Here is a 17532-nt window from a genome sequence, read left to right on the forward strand (position 1 = left end):
CATTGCACGTATTTATTTGGAGACTAGAGCTAAAATGAAAATGAAAACTAAATAAGGCTTCTTTCTCCTACATTGTATTCTGCCCTACCTCACCCTTTTAAATCAACCTCTGTGGGTTCTTGCGGAAAGAATTTCTCAATTATGTTTAGTTTTACCAAAAAGATTTAAAACTAAAAAAAGTCAGAGAAAAAAAACAAAAACAAAAAAACACCAGCATACATTTTGAACAAGCCCTCACTGGGGTTGTTAAAATAATACTCATTGATCTGAAACAAGAAAGCAGATCATTTCCTTCAAATGTAACTATGTCAATGTCTTCTAGGTAAAGGCATTTTTGATCATTTCAGTAACAAAAAACTCCAGTGCTTACACTGTAACAGGCAAGGTCAAGAGCAGATGTTGGAGAGGTTTCAAACCTTTTTGGGCAGGACAGAGCACTGGAGCTTAGCAAGGGCGTGCAAAAGGATTCCCCATTGTGCAGAGAAGCAAATATCATTGCATTCTCAGTGTTCTCTGGAGTACTCTGTAACTACTCCACACATAACAACATGTGACTTATACATAGCAACTATGTAACAAAAATAAATATATGCTGTGAAAGATCCCTGTGGTTGGTTGATTTGTCACAATCCCTCACTCCCTTGACACACACCCCTTGACACACACGTAGGATAAGAATTCACATGCTTGCTAAGTTCCTCTGGGCCAGGTGACTTGTTTGGCCAAGGTGATGTTATAGTGCACATGGCAAGAACAGAGTCTTGAAATTAGCTTGGAAAGTTGCGCTTGCTATCTTGTATTCCAGTGATCTGTCACGAGAAGAATTTTCCCTGGATAGCTGTGACATCTTTGCTTGGGAGTCAGAATGAATACATATGATGTTGCCTTAGCCCAGCCCATTGCTTAGAGTCCAGACCAGTGAAATTCTCAGCCTGAAGCAGAGAGACTCTAAGCTCAGACTATATGGGCAATCCACCATTTAATTGCTAAACCCCACACCAAAGAATACATACTTTTGTTTGTTACCAAGACTCTGTGTGTTCTTTTCATGCAGCAAATGCTAACTATTACGGTTTATATTCAGTGAATGCAACATAAAAACACTAACAATTGCCATACTATGCATTTAGTAAAACAATAGACATAGTAAGAGGTACTGAAAAGCACAGAAAAATAAGTGATTATTTACAGGAGAAGAGTAAAGAAAGGTTTCTCCAAATAGGAATCTATTAAGACAAGAGTTCAGAAAAAATAGAAGTGAAATTCAGGAAATTTTGTAAATGTAATAGCAAACAAGAAAAACATCAACCTAAAACCAAAAACTACCTTTAATACGTTATTGCCTTAACTTCTTTTTCTTTTATGCCCATTTTGCATGGCTGTAAATAGATTACATAAAGGACTATGTCTCTATTAGAATAGTGTTTTAATATGTACTCTTCAATATTACCATTTAAAATCATGCTTTAGTTTCCAACCTGTAGATATGTCATAGTTTAAGCAAAGTTGCCCCAATCTTTGGTTTTAATGTTTCCAGTCTTTGCTAGTCTAAGTAGGATGGTGGTGATCATTGTTACCATCTGATGTATCTTTTAACCCGTAATTATTAATATTTAATTTTAAATGCGATGCTGAAAGAAATAGTGTGGATGATTTTAAGGGGAAAACTGAAATCTTAGCAAATATGGGAGGTCCACATTCATTAGGAGACAAAGTGAACTCAAATTTGCTGACAGTGTATTACATGTCCAACCTTATGCTGACCACACATCACAAGTGTACTTTTCAACAACCGTCACGGCAAGAGTTTTTCACAATATGTAGACCTATGACTTTTAAAGGTGACACAGCTAGTGAGCAGCCAAACTGGGTTTTCTACTCAGGCTTCTCTGACACATTATCTTTCAAACACATTGTCTTTCTGCCACACCACACTCAAGTGCTGTAATGCCAAAACTCTGATGTCTTTTAATAATATCTGATCTGATACCCACATTTTTTCACTATTAAATTGGACAAAATGTGTGATTACATATATGCTCTTTCTACCTGTTCTAATGAGAACAAATTATTCCCCTCTGGGTTACAGAAAGAAATGGAAAAACAACTTAATGATATCCCTTTTGGAGTCAGTGATGATTAAAAGCTCTGTGGCATTTAGGTTTACTTCTCAGAAGGAACTAAAAGGGGAATCTGATGAAAAGCCAGAGGGACTCCTGTCTCTCTTTTCTGCCCCCAGGGCTTCTCAACTAGATAACGTGGATGCCTATTGCATTTTAAAGCACAGACTTCCTTGTTCAACAATGAGGCAGAGCATCTTTTAAGAGATAGATGTAATGGGGGTCATATCCTGCATTCTTTCTTTTGCCAACCATTTGAATGTAAACCTGTGTTCTTCCTGGGGCTGCCGAGCTAGGCTTTTGTGCACCTAGACTTCTGATTTTTTATAATTACTCCAAACATTCTTCCCCAGACTTAATGCACGTAAGGGCGTGCACACATACACTCAGAAACAGCTTCTCTGTGGTGTTGATAACAAGAACGTGAAAATAACTTCACAAAGAGCTGTGGCTTCCCATTTCTTGCACGGTTTAATCCAAACAACTGAGCATGGCATATATTTGTATGGCATTTCAAATATTGGTCTCTTCTGAAACAAAAACTCATAGACACAGACAATAGTTTAGTGGTTACCAGAAGGTAAGGGGGGGCGGGGGGTGGGAGATGAGGGTAAAGGGGATCAAATATATGGTGATGGAAGGAGAACTGACTCTGGGTGGTTAACACACAATGGGATTTATAGAGGATGTAATACAGAATTGTATACCTGAAATTTAAGTAACTTTACTAACAATTGTCACCCCAATAAACTTTAATTAAAAACAATATATTGGTCTCTTTTTTTTTTCTTTCTTTCTGAGAACTCCTTCTTCTTGCTCTGTACGTGATGCTTAGGTGCCACTAAATTTCTGATCGTTTTCTCTGCATACATCACACCTACCCCAACTTTGCTCTTCCATGGGCTTGAACACTCTTGCTCTTTGGTGTCTTGTAAATACCTTAATTTGTTCAGGATACAGCATAGCCTTCATCAGCTCCATCTGGGATGTCACCTCTTCTCTAACCAGGGCTAGACATCGTCATACTACTAGAACGGTTGGGAGCTGCTAGAATGCACCCTAATGAGCTAGGCCAACCTCAGAAAGCCAATTTGCAGAAAGAACACTTTGCCAAGGAACCAGCTCTTGAAATGTATCAACTTATCAAAAATATGTCTTAGGAAATAATAGTCTAGAACATATGCTATTCATAAAAATGTAGTCTTCTGGTATGTTTATAAATGCCGGAAACCCTCATAAATTTTTACATGACTATATCATTCTAGTAAAACAAATGCTATACTAGATATGCTTTTCATGTGTTTCTATCTGACTTTAGAATGCTAAATTTGAAGGAAGCCTCAGCAATCTATCTGCTTCTCTGAACCAATACCACCATCATTTTATTTAGGAGAAAACTGAGGCCGGAGAAATAGTCTCTTGCCAAATGATCCTATATCTGTTAAATTATACAAAAAGACCCAGGATACATGTATTCTGCATACCTCCTATCTCATGTTCATGTGGCTTTATCAATTGTATAGACGGTATAACATGAAAAATACACATTTATATCGTGCACATTACCTAGAATTCGCTGAACTTGAAGTTAAGGGCATAGTATACCAGAAGACTAAGTCTGCCCAAGATTTTGACACTAACTGCATGTTCAGCATTTCCTCAAACCATTTTCAGATAATTCACCAGAAAATCTCACCGAGCCCACCGGATGCTATGATATTCACAGACACACTCATTCTAGGCCAAGGATACAAGTTAGAACCAGCCAAAGGCAGAGAGGCATAAGGCAGGTTTGTAGGGATCTAAAGTGGAGCTTCTGGTCATCCTTTTCCTGTGGCATCATGGATGGCATCACCATCCCATCCAAAATATGCGACAATATCCACAGAGTATCGCCAACCAGAGAAGTTCGCCCCAGACATGGTGTGTACGATGGCTTCATTATGAAGGCACGGTTAATTGAAATATTGCCCACATGTTGAATTCAACCTCCAGCAACCCCTCCATGGAGGTGGGACTGATATCACATGGCCTAAAACCCCCAAACCTCTAATCACATGGTTGATCTTTCTAGTACGGCCAGTCTCCTCATACTAAGACTATTAGGTGTGGCTGAACGGCGCATGTGGATAACAAAGCATTCTATTATTCAGGAAATTCCAAAGATACAGAGGGTATCTCCAGAAGCAAGGATAAGGACCAGACCTCTCTTTGGAGGCCAAATTCTCCACTACACATAAATATATATCAGACAAGAATATATGTGTGTCTATAACAATAGTGCATTCATACATCCATGTGATCTTAACATACAATTCATATTTCATTTATGTGTACATTTGAAATTATTCCATCACAATAATTTTTTATAGATAGAAACAGGTTTACTTACATATTCAACACAAAATAGTGGGGAGGGAGAATTGTATTCCATTTCTCATGCTTCCATTCAGAAAGTCACCCATTAGCATGATATCCCAAAGCTCTCTCAGGTGCCTTATTCAGTGGTCTCAGTGAGAAAGGATGACTTTCTGACTCGTGAATGTGATCAGAGGAAATGGTATGCTTCACTCAGGTCCTTCTGACTTGGCTCTGGGTTTACGCCTAACCCTAAGAAGCATGAAATCTCTACTCTTCTCCCCCAACCTCCAGGAAATGCTCCGATGAGTAAATGCCCATAAGTGCAAATTGATGCTTCTCTTACTAGAGCCCCATCTGACTCAGAATTTGTCCTGATTTTTTTCTTAAGTTGTATTATGAATCATTGCATAAAAATAAGCCAGCATGTGTCTGATAGATCTCCGAGTCTTTTTTCTAGCTCTTGTTACGATCTTACCTAGAAGTGTTAGAGGTAAATGCAGAGTATGCAGAGCTCCCATTCAATACATGAATAAATCAGAAAGAAGACTAATGATCAAGAGTCTCTCTTTCCAACAGCTTTTCTAGACCTAAGTAACGATAACCTCCCTTCAAAATACCCCATGCAGGAGTGAACTCAAACAAGAACAGCCAATGCATTCTAGTCTTTGAATGGTAGTAGAAGTAGTTGATGCTGTTGTCTCTACCAGCTCCCTAGTACACCAAACAATTGGACCACAGGACATCTAGTAAGCTGTGAGTTGTACAAATTCAATCAGGTGGCCAGTTGGACATCTCAATTTATACTTACAGGTGAAATAAAATATGAGTGAAATACAGAGGGCGAAGAGTCCCACCACAAACACAAAGAAAATAAGCAATGCTCTTGCTGCTGAAGTAAATCACGATTATTCATTTTGTTATATTACTTGATACTATTTCAACTTAAAAACTCCTATTGCATCAATGAAGTTCTTTAAAAGAGTAAACTTGATTTAAAAAGTAAATCCTAGAATGCTTCGTGATTTCTAAGAGAAAACTGCAGAAACGGACCCAAAGCTCATGCGCCTGGCCATATGGTGAAGCGAAGAGCAGTACACCAGAAATGCTGCTGGAAAAGGCTTTGCTGCATTTTGTTATCTTTTTAAAAAATGCCTGTTTTTGCACCATTTTACCTGACTTTAACCAGCCTTTAACCAGCCACATTATTTGTTTTCTAATTCCACAAAAACAGATGAAACACATTGATGCATATTAATCACAGTAAGAAATAAGTGACAGCAGCTCAAATAGTCCCTCATATACCAACTGAATTCCCCTGGCACAAAATGGCATAAACATTAACATTTCAAATAATTATAACTATAAAGACTTTACAAGGGCAGAAAATTTTTTTTGCCCTTGTAAAAAATATGTTAAAATATTTTTGGAGATTTCAAAAAAAAATTAACAATATACATAGCATTATTTGATAAGATATGGTTATCTTTAAAATTTATATAGCTGAAACACTTTGTTTAAAAGTACTATAGTAGAAAATGTCAAATGATGCAATGCTTTTTGAAAGGTATGAATGCCTTTGAGATGAACTAGAAAAGTCCTCATGTAAGTAAATCTGAGGCTCAAGAAGATAATCACTTTCTATGGAGTAGAAAAATCTAGACTAGAAGCCAGTGATCTTTAAATATTTCATTATGCAGAATGCATTTTGGGGCATGTTGCACTTTTGTAGGGCTTCATATAATCTTTTGACCTGAAATGTTTCCTTTCCCTTGGGAACCTTGAATCAAATATGTATTAAACTCATCATAATGGAGCTATTTGAAACTTAGTCCTTCCTAAGCTCTCAAGAAGAGGGATCACTTTGCTGCAACTTTTTGTACAAATCATCAGACAATTCAGACACTGAAATTGCAATCTATTGCAACCATGATTATCTCATCAGAAAAGATTTTTCACCACTTGCGGCTGAGAAAAATGAAGGCTGCAAAAAAAGTCATAGTAGGTGATCATCTCTTTGATATCATTTTTTGACTTCAAGGAAAGTCATTTCATCTTCTCAGCTATATGAACAGAGAATCCATTCAGCCAAGTATATAAAATATCAAGAAAGAGCAACCATTAACTATTATTGACCCAGTAAAGTTCCATTTGTCATCCCTGAGAACTTTCTGCCTTTCTCAAAAAGCAGTGAGGAGACATGAGTTATGACGCTTTGGGCAACAAATAAAAGAAAATTCAACCCCAAAATGGCAGAAATTGAAATGTTGCCTTAATGTGTCTCATTTCAACAACTTCAGAGGTAGAGCATTTCCAGGCCTCGTTAATTGGGTGAGTCAATAAAAACATCAATATTTGCATTTTATTCTTTTTATTTTTCTCCACTTCCATTCTCCACATGTTCTCCCTCAAGCTAACTCACTTCATGAAAGAGAGAAGCAGATAGCAATTCTACGTATCAAGTGAGGACACAGGATTCAGCAGAATTTAAAAAAGAAAGAAAGAGAGAAAGAGAGAGAGAGGAAGGAAGGAAGGAAGGAAGGAAGGAAGGGAGAAAGAAAGAAAGAAAGAAAGAAAGAAAGAAAGAAAGAAAGAAAGAAAGAAAGAAAGAAAGAAAGAAAGAAAGAAAGAAAGGAAAAATAAAGAAAAAGAAAAAAAGAAACAGGTTATTTCTTTTGTGTGGCTCATTTTGGCACCACCACCACCATCACCACCACCACCACCAACGACGATGACAATGAAACCTTTCCTACATCATTCACTCCCAAGAGGAAAGGGACCTGATGACAAACAACTTAGGCCAATTCCAACTCACTGTGGTCATGACAAAGTCTTAAAAATGAAACCAGCTGATATTGTAGGAAGATGAGGTTATACATGAGTTTTCTTTCTAAATTTTATCACCTTTATAACGTCCGTTTAATATTTGGGGGAAAGTTAAGCAATAGTTAAGACCACTTTCTTTAGACTACTGATAGACGTCTTAAAAAGGTTTTCTTAAAAAAAATGTGAGGCAAATAAAACCAGTTATAATGTTTACACATAAAAGCAAGAAGAGAATTGTGAACACATAAGTGAGAAAAGTTACCAAAACTAAAAATTAGTTATGAAATACTCATCTGATATGGGATGACAGGAATAACAGGGTGAAAAATATGGTGAAAAATATTTAGAAAATTCTGAGTAGGTTTACTTCCTTGAATTTTCCTGGTAGTTGCAATATTGTAGTTGCAATATTTTAATTAAAAATATATTCATCTGAGAACTCACATTTTTATCTCTGACAAAAAACAAACAAAAAATACAGGCAAGGAAGAAATTGTCTAGTGGGATACTTTACTTCTTATTTTGTCTTTCGTTTTGTTTTTTCCTACATTCAATATTTAAAGCAGAAGATCTTGACCAAAGATCTTTGAACCCTATTTTAATCAAGACAGCTTCAGGGAGCTCCAGTGTACCTCAGAACTATATATTAAGTTTTATGTGTATGTTCATTGTTCTGGAGAATGGACATAACTTTCCTCATGTGCTCTGAAGTTTCTATAACCCATTCTCTAATTTTGTCACATAGCCAAGAGTCACTGGTTTAAGGACATAGCCAAATGGTGGGCCTGGATCTCTAAAGATCTGCTGGTCAGATGTTTCAACACTTGTGGCTGGTAATCTTCTGAGTGAATGAAGCTACTGTGTTTCCCTGAAAATAAGACCTAGCCAGACCATCAGCTCTAATGCATCTTTTGGAGCAAAAAATAAGACCTGGTCTTATTTTACTGTAATATAAGATCCAGTCTTATATGATATTATATCATATAAGACCGGGTCTTATATCAATTTTTGCTCCAAAAGATGCATGAGAACTGATGGTCCGGCTAGGTCTTATTGTCGGGGAAACAGGGTAACTTCCCTGCCAAAATCCAGTTCCAAAATGATGAGTAGGGTACGATGGGTAGTTAGTAGTAAACAGCCCAATAGAATGAAAAGACCATAGAATCCATACTTCTCACTATTGCCTTTATACATTTTGACAATATGTTCACCATTTTATGGGTTTTGTTAATTTTAAAATATGGATATTAATGATGCTTTTCTCACAGAGTATTGTATCAGATGATGTGAAACTGCATTTTGTAAACTACCCATATTTCATACGTGGACCAAAATGGGGCCGCATGCTAAACTTGACATGCTCAGGGACTGAGGTTAACCACAAAGCGTAGTCTGGACATAAAAATTCTTAACTAAACACGGGTCATGGCGGGTAGTCACATCCTAGGCCTGTAGCTTCCTTGACAAAGGTCAATTATTGCCTTAAGTGAGCTAGTCTATTATCTTTTTGCATCAAAGATAATATACCTTGGAATGTCAGAATAATCCCCTTTTTCAGGACCCCTCAGGGCACAGCCAACACATCAGAGCAGGGGACCACAGGACCCCTCATTATTATCTTGTCCCTTGAATACCATCTCTATGTGCTATAAATATTAATTATTAACCATCCACTACCTACCAATGTAAAAGAACTATGTGTCTCTCCATTTTAGTTTTTATCTAATCCCAGAGATTTCCCCACTTTGCTTTTTCCTGCACCCTTAATCTAGCACCAAAAGATTTCATGTAATCTTCCCTACATCTCATCCTCTGATACTAATTTTTAAAATAAGCTGCAAAATTGCATTCTCTGGAGCATTTTCTTATTGAGAAAATGCTTCTGGGCAATTGTCATCAGTTTGGCTCAAATAAACTCATAAAAGTTCTCTACAGGTTTGGACAGTTTTTACATCAACACATAATTGAAAGCAGAATTGGGTTAATCACATAGAACATGAAATTTAAGCCTCAGAGCTTTTCACTTGAATGGGTCCCCTCCCTGGGAAGGACCATGGCAAAGTATTCATGTGGTCATATGTGGTCAATCTTTCAAAATGACCACAGCTGGTTGAGAAGACTCTGGATGACCTCCTTTCCCATTTATCTCTATGCTGAAGTCATTTGAATGGCTGACAAGTTGGGGAAACAATTAGTTTGGATTTAGTAGAATTCATGAATGTGGTTTATCATCACTTCTAGGTACACTTAAATGATTACAATTACACTGAGTATAAGAACAGAATACTCGATTGCTAAGGCACTAGTGGCAGCACTTGACACAAGGGATCAAGACCAGAGGTCTTATTATCATATGAGTATCACCTGTGACACCTGGTACCACAGCTGTGTTGTGAGCAGTAGAAGAGAAACACGGTGGAAAACATGAAGCCAGAAGGTACTCTGTAGAAAATGGTTCAATTATACCACATGTAAAATTATAAGCTAAGGATTCAATTCCATTTCAAGTTAGACAAAAGGAAAGTTTTCTTTTTATTATTTTTTGAAGGGTTAGGAATATCAATAACAAAGCTTATAAACTTACAAACATGTACATGTGCAGAAGAGAAAAAATAATCTTCCCTCTACCTTTTTAGGCTCTTGGCTGAGATGCCTCCTGTAGTAGAAGACAGATTAATAGGAGAAAACCAAACAGAAATTTAATAGCATGTATACTTCCTATATACATAGGAGATACCCAAGAAAACAGGCACTTGCTGAAATGTTCCAAGCCATTACCTTAAATACAATTTTCATGTAACCACAAAAGAAAGATGTTATGGGTGGGTGGGGTTGGGGGTAGACAAGTTATTGGGAGTTTAGCAGAGAAAGCAAAGGAGTGTGGAATATCAATGGTTACTATGCAGATTATGGGTCTTTGGCTTCTCCTTTGCTAGTTCTTAGAGTTTTAGTTGTATTTATTCTTCCTGGTACAGAGAGGGAGATACCCTTACAAATGGAGAGTTCCCTTATAAATGTAAATTTATTTTACAAAAGCATAACTTCTAATGGGTTTTCAGAGCTTCTCCGGTGTCTGCTGTTTCTTTAAAAGGATTATCAGCCTCAAAATAAATATTTACTTTCTTACCTGGTATAGGTTGAATTGTGCCTCCCCCACCTCCAAAATATCTATGTTTAAGTCCTAACCCCCAATACTTCAGAATGTGACCTTATTTGGAAATAGGGTCATTGCAGATGTCATTAGTTAAGATGGGACATACTGGTAGGGTGGGCTCTTAATCCAGTATGCCTGCTGTCCTGTAAAAAGGAGAAATTTGGATGCTCTAGAAATAACGTAAGTGGAGCTATTTTAAAATGGAGCTGGAACAGCCATTTGAGAGGAACTGCCGTACATTGTCCTATTTTCTAAACCTTTGAACTGGGCCAAACCACCACCATTCCAAGAAGTCAGCAAGAATGAGACTATCCTGTTTAAAAGGACGATGAAAGTGAACTTTGCTGTGGCCCCATTTCCTGATCAATCAATGAAGTTCAAACCTACCCGTTGCTTGTCGGCACCAAGAAACTCTCCATGTAAACACTTAATCTTTACTTTTTCTTTTCCCCTTCCATAAAACCCCTGAGTTAGTACACATTTTCGATCCTAAAAAAAACATTTTGCCTCTTGAACTGGTTTCTTGATTACAAGATTGACAATACAAACACACATACTGGAGAACACCACGTGAAAATTGAAGTTATGCTTCCACAAACCAAGAAACTATCAGCAAATACCAGGAGAGAAGCCTGGAATAGATTCTTCCCTAAAGCCTTCAGAGGGGATATAGCTGTGCTAACACTTTCAACTTGAACTCCTAGCTTTTGGAACTGGGAGACAATAAATAGCTGTTGTTTAAGACAGTCTGTGGTACTTTTTAAGGGAAGCCCCAGGAAATAGATACAATACATAATTGTATATAAGTTTTAGGCCCCAACCTTCTGGGTAGCAAGAGTAACATCTCTATGACATCCACAAATCAGTAATTTTGTTCTTAGCGCCTTTCTCCTGTGAACACCCTATTTGCATTTGTTCATACTGCAAACATTGTGTCATATATACTTACAGATTTAGGCTTCCTCATGGGGCCTAGCATCGGCGTTTTCTTCTTATCCGCGTGGCTGTGGTGAAGTTGTCTGAAGCTGCAAGCAACAAAAACACCATCAGTGTGTATAACACATAGTACCACAATGGGCGCTCCCCACAGCCAAACTTCCTCTCATTATTGCTAGAGCTATTGATGACTTAAACGTTTAATGTACTATATAGATAACAAAGAAATTAAAAAGTCCACCATTTTCATTAATTCTGTTGCAGTATCTTTCTATAGGATATATCTTTTAGTCCAGGGAGCCCAAATTGAGATGGTAACAATTTGGTATTAAAAAAAAAGAAAAATTAAAATTTTTTTCAATAAATATATGTGTCTATTTTTTTATGGTGGTGCCAAAGATCCAATAAAGTTTATTGCTCCTGCCTCCACAGAGCTTATTTCTTGTAGGTGAGACAAACAGCAATTTCACACTAAAATGTGAAAATACAGCTGTGTTTAATGCTATGAAAGGTATTCTTTTCTCTTTCAAAATCACAGTACTGTTGCAAGTTCAGGAAATGTCTCTGATAAAGTGGTGACTAATCTGATAAAAAAAAGTAAATGGGACTTAGGTTAACAGAAAATAAATGATAGAATGTTTTCTGCAGAAGACACTGTATTAATCAAAAGATGGGATGAGAAGGTCTCATGGGACATATGAGAAATTTATTAAAGATACTCCATCTAATGCTGGCATAATGTTTTGCAACCAAATTTTTACACATTGATGCTTACTTAAGTTTTACTTCTGCTTAGGTTGTCCCTATGTCTCTCACTGAAATAGATTTCCAGTAAGCAGATACCATCCCTTTCTACTATGTCCACAACCTAGAGAGAGTACAATTTTCCCTGACAGCTGATGGTAACAATGCTACTCAGTTTGTATTATTACCCTTCTTAAGATATAGTTAAACAAGAAACAATATCACACCTCTCAGTTAGAAGTTGAGATAATGTCTTAAGATTCTCTTGAACAAACATTCCAAATGATGTGAAGTGAACTGCAAATAACTTTACCTCACAGAGCTAAAATCACAAATATATACATATTATGGAGTCAAACTTAAATTGTATTAAGTTGCTAAGAATCATCCAAGAGCAGGTAAATCAATTAAAATATCACTCAATCACACTTCAGTTATATTCTCTAATTCTTATATTCACACAACTTAGCATTTTAGTATATCCGTCCATATATTTATATAGAAAAACAATACTGCAATTATTATTTGAGAGGCAGAGTGTTGAAGACAAAAGAACAAGGGCTTTAAAGATAGACAAACCAGGTTTCAATTTTAGTTTAACCATTTGTTTATTCTGTGGTTTTCAGGAACCATTTAACTTATCAGATACAACTTCCCCCCATATAGTAAGTATAATATTATTTATTATATAGAGTTTTTGTGACAAATATAAATAACACATTTAAAATAGTCAATGAAATTCTTGAAAGAGAATATCTTCTAAATAAATATTATATATCCAATTGCATGTATATGTTTGTGCATGCATGTGTGTTTATGCAAAGATAACCAGTGCAATTAAACTGAATGTAGAATATAATCAAGTTAGTTTAGTTACTATTTGTTTTCACATCCTGTCCATGTGTCCTATGAAAATTTAGTACTGACAGTCTACAAAGGAGGTATATTGAATAAATACTGCTATTGTGCTTAGTTTTGGGAACTCCTCTCTCTCTCTCTCTCTCTCTCTCTCTCTCTCTCAAAATTGTACACACATTAATAGAAATCCTTTGTGAACCTATCTAGAATCATGTCATTGAATATCATCTGTACCTGATGACTCCTATATTTATGCCTCCAATATGGATCTATTATCCAAACTCCAGACTTTATCTCCACTAACCTAACTAGCATCTTCACTTGACTTTTTAGTAGTCATTTTAAACCATTAAGATATGCTGCTTTTCATTCCAACCACTCCCTCCCAAACATACTTCTTCCTCATTGTTTATCATCTTAGCTGGTGTCAACTTCATCTTTCCAGATATTGAAGTAAAAAAAAAAAAAAATGGATTCATCCTTGACCTCTCCTTTTTCTGATATCTCCGTATACTGTGGGCATATTCAAAATACATCCAATATTCCACTAGTTCCCACATTCATTATGTGTTAGTTTGGGTCCTCTGACAATCAGATGCCAAGATAGGATTAAACATGTAATTGTATTAGGAAAAAAGCCCATGAGACAATGAGAATGAAGCCTAGAGAGACAGAACAGTTAGAATGAAATGCAGGTCTGACTCCAAGTGAAAAAGAAAGAGAAGGTGGAAAGTTGGATATAAGCGGTTTTGACTGCAGAATAATTCTAAGAAAAGCTTGGCCCAGGCCGTTGGAGAGTGCATAAGCCTAAGTCCCCTGTCAGAGGATTTCTGCCTCACCCAGAAATGAGCTTGCCTTAGACACCCTGCTCAGTCATTGGCTGGGCAGCCCACAGGAACCATGGCTCAGCTGGAACACGCCAATGGATTTCTGAGTGCTCTCAGAGGCGTGAGGTCTGAGAGCTGCATTCTCATGGTGGTCACATACAATTATCATCCTGGTCCAGACCATAATCTTCTCTCAAGAGAAGTATTGGAATAACTTGTGAACTGGTCTTGTTTGCCTTTCCCTCATGTTAGCCTTTTCTCAGCATAACTTCTACTGTATCTCCTTCAAGGCATAAGTCAGATCCTACCGCTCTCATCTGAAACCTTCCAATGGTTTTGAGTAAACCACAAAGCCATTGCGATGGGCTACCTGACCCCACAGGATTGGTCGGTGCTGTTTCTCTAACTGTTCGCTCACCATAGCTCTAGCCGCCCAGCCGTTTTTTCAAGCAAGTCAAGTGTATATCTGCTCTTGCTACTCTTCTGACCAGAGCTCATCTCCATCCCAGCCCTCTATCCACCATACGCAGCGCCTCCCACTCTAACCTACTGCCTGCTTTACTCATTTATTTATGTTTTCTATTTCCCCCAAAGGAATGAAGCCACACGAGGGCAGGAGTTCTTATCTAACTGCTTTGTCCCTAGTGTCTATACAATTTACCTACATGCATTTAGTGATCAGAACATATTTTTCGCATTTATAAATTGTGACAAGCCAACGACTTCTGTGCAAGTCAGATGTGCAGTCACATTATAACTGAAACAACTACTATTTCTCTCTGAAAACAATCAATTAGCCTTCTGTACCTCAGGTTCCTCAGCTGCAAAACAGTAGATAAATCCAGTGTAGATATAACCATATGTGTGCCATGGGTATAAAAACCCCAAATCGTTATAACCTTTAAGATGTTGCAAAAACCCCATTTGTCATTGCAATGCTCATCCAACTAAATTGGAATCTGTTATCCTGTCATTCCAGACCCGACTTGTACCAGGTGATGACGGTTACAGAACACATCAGAACCTTTCAATCTGAGATACTTTGCTTTCAATTTCCTTGAGGGATTGTAAATCACTTTCTCTTCCTGACCAGATATATTCCTGAGTATAAATTAATGGACATAGGTTTTATTGATGTGGATTTGAAAATTGGTTTTGCCTCACTGGTTATGTAAACAAAGAAAAATGACTTTTCACCTCTTAGACATAATTCCTTTATCTATAATATATGGATAGCCATGCTTTTTTCTCGAAGAGGTTCTGATATAAGATTCATAAAATGTCTAAGATAGATTTACATCAAATAGCCAGTACCCTTAAAGATGTCACTTTATCTGAAGGTGGAAGAAGGTGAGTGATTCTAGATAGAGGAAATGAAAATATTATATCATTTGCATAAACTTGAAAGGCATAGTTTTTTGTTTTTGTTTTTGTTCTGATGCCGCATCAGTCTCTAGTATGCCAATGCTCCAAAAATGGCTAAGGAAATGAAATATTAGTATTCCAAATTCAGTGTATCATAATTCAGGGATGACTGAAGAATAAGGTAAAGCCATCATTATATAAGGTCACCTGAGCATAAAACATATCTAGCCCCCGATTTCTGTCCAGGAGACACTGCTCCAGACATGAGATACCCTATGTCAATATGATGTATGGGATAGATTATTTTCTGTTTAGTGCTAGGGCAACAACATGTCTTCTTCTCCTTCTTTTTGTTTTTTTTCCTGACCTTGATATCTCATTTTTAGAAATACAAGCACTGGGCTTTCACAAGATCTGATTATGGCCTTGCTCTGTCTTTCTACCAGGGGATTTTTAGCTGCGTCATCATCTTCTGCCCAAGAGTCCAGATCTCACGTGCAGTTCTGTGAGTTCTATGAAACACTGACTTATTCTCTGCTTTTTTAAAGTAATGTGTAATCAGAGATGGAGGGTCTGTAAAAAAAAATTAGTTTATAAAAACAGACCAATGTGCATGTGGTGAAAAATTTGCTTCTGTGTTTTTAAAATACGGTGCTTTATTTCAGAGCTCAAAGCTATAATTGATTGCAGTTTTGTCACAATAATTTCCTGCACCATCATAAATCAGATTTACACACTGAACTGCCAGTCATTCTTTCCGGCAAGAGCATTAAAAAGGCAAATCTGAGGTCATGGCACTGCCAGCCGAGGCCTATGGTACCAGTAAGCTCCTCAGAAACATTTCTTTCATAAAATGTGCTGATTGAATTCAACAAACATAATTATAATAAGAGATGCCTTTTATGATAATAAAATGGTCTTATAATAAGTAGTCTGAGAGTAACTTAGTGATCTTACAATTTATCAATCGCCGAGGACATACTCAAAAATGAAACGGAGGTATAGTTAGTATTACACCAAGACATCAGTAAAAACTGATCTGCTTCAGATGAAGTAGGGCATAAGCTCATTCTGTTTATCAGTCACCTGCTACTATGTCTGTGTAAGGCCCTTTAAATGCATCATCTTCAGTTTTTTAAATACGCCTGCAAGGATGCTAATAACTTGCCCATTGATCATACCAGTTTATATAGGATTGGAAGACTTTTTTTTTTTTTTTTCCCACCTAGAAAATGTGTTTCCTTTCCACTGTAGTATATCGCCTCCATGCAAACACATGTTTCAGATCCACCATTTGCAGTATATCAGACAAAGCACAGAAGGGGTAACCAAATGTTTATGGGGAAGACACTGCTTGGCTGGAGGAAGTATGGAGTATATAGCTGAGAGAGAAAGCACATACGTGTAGGAGAGATTCATTCTGAGAGGGATACTTCCATTTTAACATGGCGGCGGAACAGATAATCTGTAAACACAGCCAGAGCAATACATTTGAAAATCTAAATAAAATCGAAAACATTCATTTCAAAGCATGGCTGAGTTTCCAAGAATAGAAATACCCGCACTCCCAAAATATGAATAGCAAGGGGGACAGTAGGTGCTAATTTGACTACATCAAGAGTAACTGTCTATCCTTAGTCCTAAAATACTTGAGTTTTCCACAGTGTAAGGAGTGGGGATATAAGACCTGGGGCTCCACTGAGGCAGAGAATGTAACAGAGACCTTTACCTCTGAGGTGATGGTTGTCATCTGAGGCTGGCACTGCCGCACTAGTGGATGCTTATATTTTTGTGTGGATATTTTTTGTTTATGACACTAAATGGGGACACTTAGAAATTTAGAAAGTTGATCATTTTTTTAAATGTAAAATAAACTAAGTAGAAGTTTTTTGTGGAATATAGAGAAAGTATTTTTAAACTATAAATATTTTTTAAATTCCATTTGGGATCTCAACTACATATCCGTGATGAGAAATAGAAAAATAAGTGCCATCGATTTTGTATAAACATTAAGCACAACGCACATATTACTGTTAGCTTCGACCAAAAATGCAAGTATAACATTTTCAGAATACTAAAAAATAATAATAATAATTAGTAAATGTATGCAGAAGCAAACAGCAATTTCTAAAACATATAAGCTGTGACTTTCTTTTTATTACATAAATATCTTAATTTGAATATAATTTCTTAAATTAGGTACTTAAAAATAAATATATTCTGGGTTCTACTAATAAGGCCATAGGAACAATGAGACAAGAGGCTAGAGAAATTAGCATATATTATCTTCAGTCTCTTTGATGTGGTTTATAAAGAGGAAATTTCTGTTGGTATAAATAACAAC

General features: G+C 36.8%; 1 protein-coding gene across 1 annotated transcript in view; it reads right to left on the reverse strand.

Moving 5' to 3' along the window:
* LOC141571503 (lysocardiolipin acyltransferase 1-like) overlaps positions 1-17532 on the reverse strand; it is an 822971-nt gene that overhangs the window by 456411 nt on the left and 349028 nt on the right. Inside the window, exon 2 of the mRNA XM_074331707.1 lies at positions 11408-11483. The gene's annotated coding sequence lies outside the window, so the exon portion shown is untranslated. The remainder of the gene's footprint in view (positions 1-11407; positions 11484-17532) is intronic.

Source organism: Rhinolophus sinicus, linkage group LG05 (assembly GCF_036562045.2).
Source record: "Rhinolophus sinicus isolate RSC01 linkage group LG05, ASM3656204v1, whole genome shotgun sequence".
In the NCBI taxonomy this organism is placed as follows: domain Eukaryota; kingdom Metazoa; phylum Chordata; class Mammalia; order Chiroptera; family Rhinolophidae; genus Rhinolophus; species Rhinolophus sinicus.